The 17,394-nt window shown below is 35.6% G+C and overlaps 1 protein-coding gene and 1 non-coding gene across 15 annotated transcripts in view; one reads left to right on the forward strand and one right to left on the reverse strand.

Annotated features, from left to right (window-relative positions):
* LOC136036050 (fat-like cadherin-related tumor suppressor homolog) overlaps positions 1-17,394 on the forward strand; it is a 401,362-nt gene that overhangs the window by 50,818 nt on the left and 333,150 nt on the right. The window lies entirely within an intron of this gene.
* On the reverse strand, positions 4,566-4,778 carry LOC136036734 (small nucleolar RNA U3). The gene has a single exon (XR_010619781.1). It is a non-coding gene; the product is annotated as a small nucleolar RNA U3 (small nucleolar RNA).

Consider the following 17,394-nt stretch of genomic DNA (forward strand, 5'->3'; position numbering starts at 1 on the left):
AAAACACCGAAAAAGCTGCTTCTAGCATAGAAACTACTCAATCACAATGACCATCTGTCGCCATTTTGACATGTATTCACATTAAAATAAAATGGCGTGACAAATTTTAACCGGAGGAATTTTGGTAAGTTACAAATATCTGAAAAGTTTGTATTAATTTGACTTCTTGATTATATGCCGCAAAGGAGTTTGTGATTGGATTCTGACATGTAATTTATAGAAGAGATGATAAAAAGCTGTCACATTTCTGGTAATGCGTGCCAAGTGTCAGTATTCTTGTAGATCACTATTGAAAGCGCCATATTGAAGTCCTATCCTCAAGATAAAATAGAACAATACTAGATTCATGTAACTGTGACGTCAACCCGGGGGGGGGGTCAGAGGGCCTGTACTAAATAAATTGGTTACCCCTTATATTTTGAAAATATATTTTTGGCTAGTTTTATTGAAAAATGCTTTTTTGGTATTTGTAAGGCCGTATCCAGGGGAGGGGGAGGTCATATTGGAATTAACCTCCTCCCTGGATTTTTATCAGACTCGTAAAAATGGAACAAAAATGAATATATACAAATTTTCATGCAACTGTGACGTCAACCCAGGGGGGGGGTGTCAGAGGGCCTGTACTAAATAAATTGGTTACCCCCTATGTTTTGGAAATATATTTTCGGCTAGTTTCATTGAAAAATGCTTTTTTTGGTATTTGCAAGGCTGTATCCAGGGGAGGGGGAGGTTGTATTGGGGTTACCCCCCCCCCCCACCTGAATTTTTTTATCAGACTCGTAAAAATGGAACAGAAATGAATATATACAGCTTTTGATATTTAAAAAAAAATCGTTTCTGTAACCTCCCTCCCTTCAAACAAGTCTTGTATACGCCCATTGGTATTTACATTAATTAATAAAAAAAAAAAAAATTAAAAACTTGCCCCTCTCCCTATTGAAAAATAAACTTTGCACCCTCCCTTGGTGGATTGACGCCACTGTCATGCAACCATAGTTGAATCAAAGTTGATGGTTTTTCGCAAGAAAGGCTTTATTTATTCAATTGTGTCTAATTTTTCCCAACATTGACGATATATTTATTTAAACTCATAAACCAAAAAGCTTTTTTAACTCCTTTCACAAAAGGATGTTTTTCAGAAGGACCAGAATTTTTTTTTTATAGAGAAAGACTCTTCACCCTGTGGGGATTTAAACTCATAAACCAAAAAGCTTTTTTAACTCCTTTCACAAAAGGATGTTTTTCAGAAGGACCAGAATTTTTTTTTTATAGAGAAAGACTCTTCACCCTGTGGGGATTTTCCTTGGCCTTCCCATCCAGTTATGAGGAATCGGGACAGGAGAGCGAAATTGCCCTATTCCGTTAAAACAAAAAATGTGGATAAGATTTCCAACTAATGAATTTTCCCGTTCTTTCCGGTAGACTACGGGGAGACTTGGTACGACCCTCGGTTGCTTAGCAACATACAATTCAAGAAACAAGCCAATCATTTAGCAACAAACTTAAATGTTTTATATGACGCTCCTAGAATAACGCTCTTCTTGTGTTTTTACCTTTCTTTTACATCCTTAATGCTTCTTATATTAACCACAAACATGTAATTAACTGCAATCGATGTTAAAATAAAGACATCAAAAATGAGTTTTTGGTTCTGCACATTTATCCTATGAGATGAACTTGAGCAAAATTATCCTACAACTCTTTTGGTATCTTTATCTCATGTTCTTCAAGAGAAAACCTTTTTTACGCTCCATCTTAGCTTTTCATGTAGAGATGTAGATTCACTTTTTTTTCAGTTTTTCAAGATTCTCTATAATTTTGAAAACAGTAAGGGTCAAAATCATTAATAGCGTATTTTCCTCATCAGGTTAGCTGTAAATTTTTCTCTCAGGTTGTGAAATATTAGTAGGAAATGCCTTCGGAAAGGGCTTTTTCAACCCACAATTTTACCCAAGCTTTTGGAGCTTAAATTTCGATTAACTTACGCACTGTTTTAAATAATGGTTGCTACCAAAATGTATGGGTAACTTATAAGAGTGGGAACTGGCGCTAGTGTCGACAAAAAACTATTAATGCCATTTAGTGTTTGGTGACACTTGACGTTTTTTTTAATCTTTGTAATCATTTTTCTGGCAAACTGAGATCAGACTCTTATTACTACCCTAATTTTACCAATTTCACTAGTTAAATTAACTATTTTACTATTTCACTGAAAAAAATGCCAAGCGTCATCAAACGCTAGAAGATTTTTATAGTTTTTTTTTTGTCGATACTAGCAGCAGTTCCCTGTCTTATAGGCTACCAATACTTCTTGGGTTGCTACCATGAACTCATGGATGGTGTCTGTCTGAAGACGATTTTAAGGCACACACTTCGTCGGCATTAAAAGTACCTTCTAAACACCTGTCTTTGCCCCCCCCCCCGCCTCATAGCTTAGCTTACGCTAATTAGTGTATTTTTTCCCGTCTTTGCCTGCAGTGATTGCCCCCTTTTTTAAAATGCCGGAATTACTATAGTCTGAATTGAGGCGCTGCTGACTTCCATGAATCACTTACACCAGATGATGTGTGCCTAGCGTGCTGATAGTGTGTCAAGCGTGGGAGGACTGTGCCAAACGTTGCAGAACTGTGCCACACGTCACAGAACTGTGGGACACACATGACTTTCCGAGATATACACCAAATGTTGGAAAGTGGGTGACCCCTTACTTTTGATGATTGAAATAAAGGCATTATGTAAATTATCTAGTTAATTTGACCTTAATTTTAATGAGAGTAGGCAATACAAAAGGCAACTCGTAACGCCGCTGATTTTTGATTGTAGGAAGAAGGCCTATCTTCTATAATGAATACTTTGGACAGTTCGTTCAAGTGATAACGGCGAACGAGAAATGTACGCTAATATAAAAGAATCTTACTAGTCCTAGGTCTTTGCTGACGAATTCTTCCCAGCCCAAACTTGGGTATCCTGTCTTCTTTTATCCCCCACTAATTTGAGTAAGGACTAAAGTCTTATTTAGCTTAGTTTTCGATATTCCTGTTAGTGACTGCTACCACTTTTCCTAATAAGCATATTACTAGTTCGCTAGCCTGGAGGAAGAATCTTCGTTCCATACAGTCGTATCAATTAAGAAGACAGGGAGGGTGGTAAACGGCCCCCGTAGATTATGAGAAGTACCCTTTTTGTATCTTTATTTCAAAAATTGAAAAAAATTCTTTCCCCCCCATATATTCTAGCGGATTGATTCCCCTAGTACCCTACATAGTGTAAATTTGGTCCCATGTTTTATTTATCTAACTCTGTAGTCCTTCGGTAATTTCTTTTTTTTTGTATTTTTGATCAAAACACAATTATTTATGACATGCGAACACCACTGGGGGGGGGGGGCTTATTAAAATATAAAAGAAAAATATAATTTTATATATTTGTAATTGGTAGCGACTGATAATTTTTATTGTTTCTATTCTAACTCAAAACGTTAGATTTTGAAGAAAATATAGGAATTAAATGAATAGATTAATTTCACTGTTTTATTTCAAGCCCAAGTTACACATCAGGGTAAAAAGCAAGTAGGTGAGGATAGGACAGATTCCTAGTATTTAGGATAATTTCTATTAGTCCAGGTTTTAAATATACTAAAGACAACACATCGCAGCACCCAAACCACCTGATGCCAACACAATTGAACCCCCCCCCATCTTCCACCTCTATATCTTAAGAAAACTATTCCTTAGTCTTTAGTTTATCTTTATTTTCATGTGAAAAAATGTGTTGCTTCTTTTTTCACTTGCTCTTTAAAAAAATCTTAATTAAACCGTGTGCAAAATTAAAACTAGAAATTTCAGAGCGCCTTTTTTATAGAATGATTTATTTACGTTCTTAAAAGATGACAGGGAAAATCAGTTTCCAGATTTCCTCTTGGAAAGGCTTACCGACCACAAGGGAGTGCAGTAGATCCCACTAGAACTGATATTTGGAGTTAAGTAGCACTAATGAATAGCGAACACCAATAATACGGAAGTCATAGTGATGAAGGTACTCCTAGTCGCGGTACTGAAAACTTGTAGATGGATCTGCTGCAATAATCTATAATTATAAACACAGGAATAGTGTTCGGCTGCGTAAGCATGTTTTAATAATGTTCCAAACATGTAAAAGTTGAACAACTATTGTGAAACTCCTTGTCATCCTCCTTTGTCACTGCTTGTGATGACAATACAGCACTGTAAAAAAAAAAATGTTTGAGATTTTACAAAAATTGTATGTAATGTTTGCCAACAACAACAAAAAAAAAATGAAATTTCAATAGCTGAAAGTCGTCGGAGTTAAATATTTAGGGCCTTAGCAGAGTTCCCTAATCATTATTGAATTTTCAACTTGTAGAGAAGCAAAATATTGAATTTACAAACCCGAATTGAAATTTCAGTTGTTTACTGAATTACCTGTAAAATCAATATATTTGGTGACGATTCATTAACGGTGGCATCCCTGGTTAATACACAATGAATAAAAACCATGGTTTACCCATGGCAACCAGAAATATCACAAAGATTAACACTTCTACTACCACTCGGATGACATATATCTCACCCCCACTATCGTAATAGCGGCAAGAACGATCCTCAATAACCAGCTTCTGATATAAGCCAGAATCGGTCCTTCCCCCGCTCGTACCTTGACTTCTCCACTTATCATCGAGTTTAGGGGAATCGTCGGTTTCCCAGCAAAACCTAAGTAAGTAATCATACTACAGAAACGATCCCGTCAAGTATGATATTAAATTTTTGTATTTCTTGTCTTGTCATCATTTAGAAATGGCCAAAAAAGATTTTTTGTCTTTTATTAATGCACTATAACCATTCCATATGCCATACGAGATTTAAAAAATTCCTATAATATTTTTCCATTGCTTCAAAATATTAATTATAAGATAAAAAAATTGTGCACAACTTTATGTGTACATAAGAATGTTTTGTACATTAATTTTACTTTAAATGGCACCTTAGCCAAATTTAAAGATTTTGTTTTGACTCGTTCAAATTCCAGCAAAAAATTTTTGTTGGAAATCCAACTTTTTTAAAACGTGCAGTTCCACCATACTTGGCAAAGCGCCACCTGGTGTGCATGATTTCTCAGTGGGAGTGACCCCTTGATCTAAAAAACCTAAAATTTTAGGGATCAGCACGTTGCATGTTTAATGCTCTGAGCCAATAATACGCTGTAGAAGTCTGACAATAATAAAGCTATAATCACTTCTTGGAGGTTCATTGTTTATAATTTCTTAATGGCAATGTTTGAAAACACAGACAAAGAAAGGATTCAGAATGATGTGCTTGGGCGTTTTCGTGTCGAATTCTTCAGGTGCGATATGACTGTTCATGATAAGGGGTTATGTAGTAAATAGCGGCATATGCACCAAAGGTCTTGAAATGCTACCGTGTCTCTACATCTAGTTCTGTTCAGCTGTACACTGGCTGTGTTTGCAGACCTCGAATGTTGTAGCTTGTAGGTACCGTCTCAAAAACTTTTGAGGATTAATGTAAAAACTGACACTCACTGTGGTCTTAGGAATTGAAGGGAAGCAATGTTTTAACAGGGGTGTTAATTGTGGGTGGTGGGGGGCAATTTCTCTCTAGTTTGGAAAACTACTTTCTTTCTGAATTTTCATTGAAAAAGTCGAAATACCAAAATGCCCCATCCCTAGATTATTTTTTTTTGTATCTTCAGTTTTTTTTTAAAAAAAGGAAAAATTCCTTCCACCGCATATTTTGGGAATTGGCGCCCCCTGTTTTTTGGGATTTCTCTCCAAAAATATTTGACATTGTCTTCGGTCTAATTACAAGTTTTAACATATTGGGACGGGGGCGATTGGTGACTATGTGTTGCTCCAATAAAGCTTGAGAAACTCTTAAGTTCCACGACTAAGTTGAGCAGAGATTTCAGGGGGCAGAGGGGCACTTCTATAAAAATAAAAATAATTGAATAATAATCACAATAATCAAATTAAAAAACAAACTATTAATTGATTAATTAATTGAGAATAATTTTGTTAATAAATGGATATTTTAAAAAATTTGGCCGTGAAATTTTGTGGGATACAGGGGGTGCTAATCAAGGTTTTGCCCTGGGTGGATGAGGGGCCAGAAACTGCCACTAAATTTGAGCTTTATTAAGCCTTACCCAACTTGTTGAACCTCAGTAAGGTGTGATGGATGTTTATGCGTTCATTATTGGGCAGAGCTCCTTTTCAAGTCACAGTGCCCTTATGGGGATCAATGAATAATATTTATATGATGATTATTGCTTTCTTGTTGAAGAAAATCACTTTAATCTCATCCTACCTATAGTCCCTTTTCTCTTGAACCCATGTTGTTCCTTGATCAGTGATGTGTTTTGAAGGGCTAATTTACCCTTACATCTATTTATTCTCTAATTGTCAAGACTAGCATTTTGCTAAGCCATTGATGCAGTCCCGAATCGTGTCCTTTTCGAGGGGTCACCCACTTTTCACGACCTGGTATACATCCTGGAGCACTACATGCGCCGCACTTCCGATACGCGTGGCCCATTCCCCTCTACCCTTGGTGTAGTTTCTTCAAGCGTGGCATAGTTCCTCCAACTCTTGGCATAGTCCCGTCACACGCTCGGCATATGTTATTGGCGCATGGCACGCGCCACCTGATATACCTGTTTTCTGAAATTCGGCGACTCCTCAGTCCCACTTTGGACACAATCCATGGAAGCCTTCGAAACGCAGTTAGCATTCCCTTGGGTTACATGTTAACGGGATATCTCTGTAGACTGGTACTTTTTTTGCGAGTGCAACCTGGGCGTAAGTTTTCCTTTGCCAAATTACATGCTTTGTCAAGCGTTTGCCAATTTTTTTTTTTTTTTTTTTGTTTTGATGCAATAAAAGCCAGTCAACTATTTAATTGTCTTTTTAACTTCCGTCTTGTTTCGGTATTTATGACGTGCGTATGCGTCAGTTTTTTAAGCTCCATGAAAGTTAAAACGTGGAACGGTATTAGAAGATTTCTTCCTGGGAGCGTTTTAAGATTTTTAAACCAAAATTCGTTTTAGATCTAACTTTTTAATTAGATTAAGTAATTATATTACTAATTCAAACTCGAAGAATGCCCCACTTAAAAACCATGTAAACACCGTGGGATGCCTCACGCGAGGTGGAAGTGTGGTAGGCGTTGGGTGAAGTATTTCAGACGTGGCACGGGTAGGTATGGCATGACAGAATTTTGCCAAGCATGGTAGAACTGGGGAGTTCTCAGGACGTAAACCAGGGAATGGCCAATGGGCAACCCTTAGATCAAACCATGCAACCAGTTTTGAGCTATTGCAGAATAAAGATGAAGTTGAGGTATGCGAGTATAAAATTATGCCACTTTAGGCACACACGTAAGAGGACCTCACTCATGATTTGCAATTTTTATCATTGTCCCATTTTTGTTTTTTCATTCATTTTAAGGTTTTTTTTTCTTTAAGTAAAAATGCATAATATAGGCTTAAATACATTTTAAGACAGCACTGGTTATGCATGACTTATTACAAACAAGAAAAAATAAATGAATAAAAAATTTAATAATTTTATTTAGATTTTTTAAATTTGATTCCTTCAAAAGGTTGATTTTTCTTCTTTTCTTCTTTTTAGCACTGAAGAAAGCTTGGCGGAGGTTCTTGTTGAAATAGTTGTCTTTGTAATTTTTGCTTTTTTTTCTGTTCAATGGCTGACATTACCTTTGTCTTTCTTGGCTATTTAATTTCGTTATTCATTTATTATTTTTCTTGTTTGTCATACGTTATGATATAGGCTTTATTAAATGTCCTGTAAGGTCCAGTAGTGTCTATTCACAGAAATTAGGATATGGTGGAGGACAAAATTGAGGTGATTTCTTTTTCATTGAAAATATAAGAAGAAAACACTTTTCAATGAAAATGTTAAAAAGGGCAGTTTCAAAATCTATGGGGGAATATTGGGGGGAGTGCCCTCCTGAGCCCCCTTCTTCCAACTCAGATTGACGCAACTGATGGGGTTACGTTTCTTTCGGTATTTAATTGTTTTAGTCTTAATCTTAATGTACTAAATAATTTGAAGAGTTCTTTTCGGAAAACGTCTAATAAATCTTCAAATTATTCTGCATTTTCTCTACTATTGTTTCGAATTATGCTTTATTATCCCGTTGGGGTTAGTTCAGCCACAGCCTTTACAACCTAGTACCTTGTGTCCAAATTGTAGGCATTCCCAATGGACAAAGGGATCCAATGAGCTATTGTCTACTCGTAAATTGATTTATTGGTTCTTTCATGAACCATAAAAATACTCAATGGTTACAACGAATTTTTAGAACTCATAAGAAAGAGATTTTGTGGTAAAATACTTTCAGTGTTGCACACGAAATTCTGGTACTTGTGTATTATTCAGAACACGCTCAATAAGTGAAGTTAGGTTCTTTCGTGAAACAAACTACGATGCACGTACATTACACGAGAAAATCTGGTTTCATAGCCACAAAGACAAAGCTCAATTTAGTTTGCTATGCATAGTGATAGAAGATAGTGTCTGAACATGGATTTTGAAGTGAAGATTTGGGATTTGCCAAAGACTGAAAAAGAGGCAATTATATTTTTCCAGGATAAGGGGTTGTTGCCCACAACAAAACAGTGCGTCAATGGACACAACATGACTTTATACTCTTACGAGAAGGAAAATTTAGGTTAGGTTAGTTTTACCTAATTAAAATGTACCTGCATCGTAGTTTGCTTCACAAAAGAACCTAACTTCACTTATTGAATGTGTTCTGAATAATACACAAGTACCGGAATTCTTTTTGATTGTGCATCGGATTTTCAACCGCTTTGATCTTAGACAATGGTTTTAAGGTCATTCTTGTGGTGGAGGGTATTTTTTTCAAAAAAATAGGTAGACTACTTGTCGGTTATTGGAAATACATTCAAGAATTACGCCTAGGTTACATCTCAGAAAACCGGTTTCATAACTAAAAAGACGAGTGATGGACGGTGCAAAGCATTGGACTTAGACAGAATGCATTTGGCTTGTATAATTTGGGCTACATAATTTCACATTAGGAGCGGGGGTTGATTACGTTAGGTTGGGTTAGGCTAGGTTTCCATAATTATTATTTTCCATCATGTATTATTTTTCATCATATTCTGTTATTTTTGATTAGGATTAACCACCTTCACTTTTTTGGTGTGTTTCCAATAACCGACAAGTACCAAAAAATATTGGAGGCCTAATATTTAATGTAATATTATTTAATAAAAAATGGCTGACGACAGCTTGTCACATTCTGAAACCTTCAATAGTCCCGTGACGAACAAATCGATGAAATGGTTGTTTTACATAGAAATACTTTGGATTAAATTAAGAGCAAATTAAATTTACTTGCTTTATCCTTGTGTAATATACTGTATATACTCGATCTTTTACTTTTATTTAATTTTTTATATTCAATATTTTTGTACTCTGTTAGTTTTCTTTATAAGTTCAGAAAAAAATGATTCACCTCTTTACCCTCAATTCTAATAGCCTGGAATCCAATCTATAATGGAATCCTAATGTAATAGCGTGGAATCCAATGGGGCTCCTTTTGGCTTCCATGTTTTTCTTCTGATATTCCATTATCATCTCCTTCGCGCCCAACCCCCCTATTTTATCCCATTTCACTTATTTACCCCCTCCCTCTTTCGCATACACTGTCTCTTTCTAGAAAACACGAAATAAGACAGGATCTACCGTACAGTAGGGTAGAAATTTAAGCACTTTTGGATTTTATTTTTTTACGCCATGAAAATAAAGCATTCTTCTCACTTATGTGTAGGTCTTATGTTTTCAGTAAAGCGCTATTTTTTATAATCCTGCCTAGGGAAATATTAAGGCGCGGTTTATTTGCAATAGTTTTATTGATCTATGTTGCATAAGCAGTGAAGAAATTTTTTTTGTTCATTCTTGTTTTTACTTCGCTCTTTACTTCCATCAGAAAGGCTATTTAAAAACAAATTATCAAACAGTTCGTGGTAACGAACTGTAGTAAGGAGCGGCCTGGCTCAATAGTAACCGAAACTCTAAAAAACGGAATTTTGATACCAATAGTTACATCAAATTTATTGTTTCATAAAGTAGAATTGTGACAAAGAGTCAAACATTAGCGTAAAGAGCGAGGCGTTGAGGAGGGACAACCCCTTTAATATACGGAATAATTTCTGTTCTTTTAAGTTTTAATGTCGCTCCTTACTTGCAGTTAAAAACCTTTTTTTTAATGCTCACACTATATTGAATGCATTTGGTTTAGAACTACCGATAGAGTACATATTTTCCTATAGAAAACTTGAATTATGGTAAAAAAAAATTGCAAATTTAGGGTTAATCCGTATAGTTTTACAGCTGCTGCTGATTAATGTTAGCTTTGTTTTTAATACGATGTGTTTTTTGAGGCGTAATATATGTGCCGAGGACATTGGGGGACATGGAGGAAACTCCTTGATAAGATTGGTCCAACCTCTTTGGAAAAAAATCCTCATGGTACCTTCTTAAAACCCTGGCATGTGGCTTAAGAATGAAAAATGTTTTGGCTAATGGATGTATAGATCTCAATCGATTGAGATTATTTATGTCTTCTTGGATGCTTCTCGTGTTGTACTATTTTTTATTTTTTTTTTGTTCAAACCTAAACTAATCGTTACGTACAAATTTATTTATATCTCTTGCATAAATTGATTGATATATCTTGCACAAATTGTATTAACAGAAGAAGGGCCATCTTATAAACCAATATCCGAATATTGTTTTCTTGGTAACAATATAGCTTTCCGTAGTACAACAGAAATTAGTATCCTCTTGAAAATTAGTTACTTGCGTGCCCTTCTTTATCGTGTTTTAAATGCGAAAATTTTCACCTTCCCCGAAAGTCTTAACTGGTTAGGCTACACATGAAAAGCACATTATTCAAAGGAAATTCGAATTATTCCTGCAAAGCCATATCCATAGGTGGGGGGGGGGGGTTACCAGACTTGAATCGGGCTTTTGTATGACGAAATTCTCAATTTTTACATTACCTACAATTTTAATGTAATTTTACTGTTGTTTTCGCGAACTTTAAGAACTATAAGAAAAAAAAGGTTGTGTCAAAGGCACAGGGACTTCTCTAAAATAACTTGGCGACAACCCTAATCAGACACGCGCAGGAGGACTAGAAGCTTCCCTACTCTCCTAAAATCTCAATGTCACCAGTCAGTCCTATGCTTCCCTTGTAATGCGCCATTCTTATGCTACTTTTGCTAATTTCTCTTTGTAGCTCTGACACTCAATCGCACGCAAGGTTGCCACCTGTAGCACGAAAGTGCTGTTTTAGCCCTTTTACAGTCAATTTTTTTACTCTAGCACAGAAAATCACTGTGTATCACGTAAATTGCGGCTATTGTAGCACTTCCGAAACTGATTGTAGTGGAAACCCTGACCGTACGTGCTTAAACTCGTCTTATTCCTGCTCAAACAAGTAAATGTATGGGCTTCACTGCCATTTTTTGAAAAAGAGGGGTTGTTGTGCTCACTCGAACGGCTGCATAGAATCGTGGTACAGTCTGGTCCCGTATCAAACAGTTCGTGGTAACGAACTGTAGTAAGGAGCGATCCGGCTCAATAGTAACCAAAACTCTAAAAAATTGAATTTTGATATAAATAGCTACATCAAAAGAATCGCATTTTAATGCTGATTTTAAATATATAAGTTTCATCAAGTTTAGTCTTAGCCATCAAAAGTTACGAGCCTGAGAAAATTTGCCTTATTTAGGAAAATAGGGGGAAACACCCCCCTGCGTGTTTATTTGTTTGTTTTTTTGTTTTTTTGTTTTTTTTTTTTCCCAGGGGTCATCGTATCGACCAAGTGGTCCTAGAATGTCGCAAGAGGGCTCATTCTAACGGAAATGAAAAGTTCTAGTGCCCTTTTTAAGTGACCAAAAAAATTGGAGGGCATCGAGGCCCCCTCCCACGCTCATTTTTTTCCCAAAGTCAACGGATCAAAATTTTGAGATAGCCATTTTGTTTGGCATAGTCGAAAATCTTAATAACTATGTTTTTGGGGATGACTTACTCCCCCACAGTCCCTGGGGGAGGGGTTGCAAGTTACAAACGTCAACCAGTGTTTACATATAATAATGGTTATTGGGAAATGTACAGACGTTTTCAGGGGGATTTTTTTGGTTTTGGGGGTAGGGTTGAGGGAGGGGGCTATGTGGGAGGATCTTTCCTTGGAGAAATATGCCATGGTTGAAAAAAATTCAATGAAAAGGGCGCAGGATTTTCTAGCATTACTATAAAAAAAAACAATGAAAAAATAAACATGAAAACGTTTTTTCAAATGAAAGTAAGGAATAGCATTGAAATTTAAAACAAACAGAGATTATTACGCATATGAAGGGCTCTAAAAATACTTTTGCATAAAGAGCGAGGTATTTAGGAGGAGATAAATACCTCGCTCTTTATGCTAAAATATTTTTAGTGATTTCAACTATTTATTCAACGGCCTATTTGATTCAGGGGTCATTCTTAAAGAATTGGAACAAAACTTACGATTTAGTGTAAAGAGCGAGGTATTAACGAGGGTACAAACCCCCTCGTACACATAATAAAAATATAAGAATATAAAAGTTTGTTACGTAAGTTAATTCTTAAGTTACGTATATTTTTTACTAATAAAAACGTTCATTGAATATTAAAAGTTATAGTAGCCTTTTTAAGTAACCGAAAAATTGGAGGGCAGCTAGGCCTCCTTCCCCACCCCTTATTTCTCAAAATCGTCTGATCAAAACTAAGAGAAAGCCATTTAGCCAAAAAAAAATTAATATACTAATTTCATTTCAATAATTTATGTGCGGAGAGCCAAAATCAAACATGCATTAATTCAAAAACGTTCAGAAATTAAATAAAAAAAACTAGTTTTTTAACTGAAAGTAAGGAGCGACATTAAAACTTAAAACGAACAGAAATTACTCCGTATATGAAATGGGTTGTCCCCTCCGCAGTCCCACGCTCTTTACGCTAAAGTTTTAGTTGTTTTAAAAAGTAGAATTGTGGCAAAGAGTCAAACTTCAGCGTAAAGAGCGAGGGATTGCGGAGGGGACAACCCATTTCATATACGGAGTAATTTCTGTTCGTTTTAAGTTTTAATGTCGCTCCTTACTTTCAGTTAAAAAACTAGTTTTTTTTTATTTAATATTATAAAAAAAAGGATTCCTGTTTGTCTAAAATTATTTGGTCGATTTCCCTGCAAAAAATTGATGAGAGTTGTGGTATGATAGCAATTGTTTGTGGTCTTTTAATTGGGTATTTTTTCTTTCTTTTTATGACTTAATGACAGTCAAGTTAATCACGTCCATTTTGAACGGTCTTTATTTGCTGTGGTTAAAAAAAAAAGAAAAAAAAAATCCTAGTAATCTACTGAGTAAAAACGTACTGAAGTCTCACATAAATTTTTTATTGAATTTTTTTTTTTAATTTTCATTCTGCTGCAACGTTTGTTTAATCCAAAATAAAAATTGACAATTGACAATGACAATGACAATTGACAATTGACAATTGACAATGGTGAAATAAAATTAAACCATCAGATTTCGTTCCTAGTGGGCGAATTTTTTTCCCCTGTATAGGCTATGTGCTAAATGATGCAATTAATTCCTGTTGTTTACGTGGGAAAATTCGACGGCGGTGCAGTTCTGTAAGGCATTAAATAAAAAAAAACTAATTTTTTTAGCTGAAAGTAAGGAGCGACATTAAAACTTAAAACGAACAGAAATTACTCCGTATATGAAATGGGTTGTCCCCTCCGCAATCTCTCGCTCTATACGCTAAAGCTTTTAATTGTTTTAAAAAATAGAATTGTGGCAAACAGTCAAACTTTAGCGTAAAGAGCGAGGGATTGCGGAGGGGACAACCCATTTCATATACGGAGTAATTTCTGTTCGTTTTAAGTTTTAATGTCGCTCCTTACTTTCAGCTAAAAAAAATAGTTTTTTTTAATTTAATTTCTGAACGTTTTTGAATTAATGCATGTTTGGTTTTGGCTCTGCTCACATAAATTATTAAAATGAAATTTGTATAATAATTCTTTTTTTTTTGGCTAAATGGCTTTCTCTTAGTTTCGATCAGACGATTTTGAGAAATAAGGGGTGGAGAAGGAGGTCTAGTTGCCCTCCAATTTTTCGGTTACTTAAGAATGCAACTAGAACTTTTAATTTTTAACGAATGTTTTTATTAGTAAAAAATATACGTAACTTAAGAATTAAATTACGTAACAAACTTTCATAATCTTATATTTTTATTATGTATACGAGGGGGTTTGTACCCTCGTTAATACCTCGCTCTTTACACTAAATCGTAAGATTTGTCCCAATTCTTTAAGAATGACCCCTGAATCAGAAAGGCCGTAGAATAAATAGTTGAAATTACTAAAAATACTTTAGCATAAAGAGCGAGGTATTTATCTACTCCTAAATACCTCGCTCTTTATGCTAAAGTATTTTTAGAACCCCTCATATGCGTAATAGTCTCTGTTCGTTTTAAGTTTCAATGCTACCCCTTCCTTTCATTTGAAAAAAACGTTTTCATATTTATTTTTCATTGTTTTCTTATAGTAATGCTAGAAAATCCTGTGCCCTTTTCATTGAATTTTTCTTCCCCCATGACAGATTCCTCCAAGGAAAGATCCTCCAACATAGCCCCCTCCCCTCAGCCCCACCCCCAAACAAAATAAAATCCCCCTGAAAACGTCTTTACACCTCCCAATAACCATTGCTATATGTAAACACTGGTCAAAGTTTGTAACTTGCAGCCCCTCCCCCAGGGATTGTGGGGGAGTAAGTCATCCCCAAAGACACAGTTATTATGGTTTTCGACTATGCTGAACAAAATAGCTATCTCAAAATTTTGATTCGTTGACTTTGGGAAACAAATGATCGTGGGAGGGGGCCTAGATGCCCTCCAATTTTTTGGTTACTTAAAAAGGGCACTAGAACTTTTCATTTCCGTTAAAATGAGCCCTCTTGCGACATTCTTGGACCACTTCGATACGATGACCCCTGAAAAAAAAAAACAAAAAAAAACAACAAATAAACACGCACCCGTGATTTGTCTTCTGGCAAAAAATACAAAATTCCATATTTTTGTAGATAGGAGCTTGAAACTTCTACATTAGGGTTCTCTGATACGCTCAATCTGATGGTGTCATTTTCGTTAAGATTCTACGACTTTTAGGGGGTGTTTCCCCCTATTTTCCTAAATAAGGCAAATTTTCTCAGGCTCTTAACTTTTGATGGGTAAAACTAAACTTGATGAAACTTATATATTTAAAATCAGCATTAAAATGCGATTGTTTTGATGTAGCTATTGATATCAAAATTCAATTTTTTAGAGTTTTGGTTACTATTGAGCCGGGTCGCTCCTTACTACAGTTCGTTACCACGAACTGTTTGAAAATCAAATTGAATGTTTTTCAATTTATTCGTTTTGGTTATTTATATAAAACTCTTTATGAGTTGAGTTTCAAAGTGAAGATAAGGAAAATTTTTCGAAATGCCCCTCTTGCTTTTCCTTGTAATTGAGCCTTTGACTTAAGATCTTCGTGTGAACCAGCTCAAACTTCAAACTTCAGTTCAAGTTGGCTCTTGCTTTTGCAAGTTCGGTCCTTAGCCTATTTCAAGACTTTGCTCAGTTGAGGAATTTTAGGAATTTCTTATCTGTTTGTTTAGTATCTTACTAAAATAACTTATTTCGAATGGAGACCAGAAGTCTTGGAAGACGAAAAATATAACTTGTTTTTAAAAGGAAAAGTAAGAGGCTTAGTTTTGACTTGCTAGCCATCTTTTTGTTGGTGGCGACGAGTGTGACGAGTATTATACTCTAATTATGTCATATGCTTAAATATAAACTAAGAAATTTCAAAACGTTTGAGGACCTGTTATTTTCAAGGAAATATTTAAATTTTCCTCTTGCTAGTTGATTCCTTTTTTGAAATAGAACCGAAATACTTAAAAAATTCGCTTCAATTTCTGTTACCTTTTATCTTGAACACTTATTTTGGGTAATGAACTAGGAACGTTTAAAGAAAAGGTGGGCAAAATAATATATATATATATATATATATATATATATATATATATCTGATAACATAAGCTGCTGAGTAAAGGGTGGGTTGGGTATTTTTTGACGTCACCTTTTGTTGGTCGATTTTTTTTTACTGTGCTTTGGAAGTTGGTCGACAAGAAATGAAAAAAAATTTCGCCGACAAAATTACTTTTTTCGTGTACGAAGGCCAGATTTTCATACCGTGACACAACCCTGAGAGAGAAACTAATAAAGAGGGAGAGGGAAATTGAGAAAAAGAGAGAGGAGGGATAGGAATAGAGAGAGTTCAAGGGAGGGAGAGAGATAAGAAGAGGAGATACTCATATACCATATTATGTGTATCTGTTAAGGACGAAATAATTTTCCGCGGTCTTATTCACAATGATTAATAAATGGGAAACGTGGTAGTTTGTGGCAGTGGTACTTTGTGGTACTACCTTGTGGCAGTTTGAAAATTGAATGCTCTTTCTAGATGACGTTGCTTGTGACTACTGGGCATTATAAATCATGCTTTAATTAATAAATATTTTATTTCCGTACAAACATAAGGATCTTTAGGGAGAGGCCTATTAGGGGATTTTACATGGTGTCTGTAATAGCTCAAACTACATTTTAAGGGAATCGAGGGGTCTCTCACTATCTGCAACCTGGTGTATATCTAGGAGTCTCACGTGTGACGCTTAGGTACACCACGCATGGACGGTTCCGCCACGTGCTATCCGGGATGCATGATTCATGAAATTCAGCAAGCCCTCGAAGGGCATTATTTCCCAATTTCTTAAAGGGAAAATCCATCCCGCCGGTTAAAGGATAAAGGATAGAATAGCTTCATCTGTGTGCAGATGTTTGGCTGTAATTGTTTTTGACTTACAAAAATGTTTTGACTTCGCAAATTAGGGCAATTGTAGCACTGTAATAACTGGCCTTGGTGGCAACCCTGGTGGTTTGTTGTTAAGTACTTTCAATCTTTAGTTCGTTTCAGTCTCTCTCATTGTTATTAAAATACCAAAAAAGTCAAACTTTAATGTTCTGTCGATCCTGGCATTGTTTATATTCCAAATTATCATCCAGTCAGTTTCGTCGTGATTTATTCACAAACACGAATCTCATTCCGTTGTAATCTGGAGTATTTTGGTGGTAGACCTCATTGGAATGTGAAGACGCTAAGCAAAGAGAAGAAACATTAAAACAGCCACATGCACAGCACATTTTTTAGGAGATAAGAAAGTTTTGCGCTATAAGAT

Source organism: Artemia franciscana, chromosome 15, assembly GCF_032884065.1.
Source record: "Artemia franciscana chromosome 15, ASM3288406v1, whole genome shotgun sequence".
NCBI lineage: Eukaryota > Metazoa > Arthropoda > Branchiopoda > Anostraca > Artemiidae > Artemia > Artemia franciscana.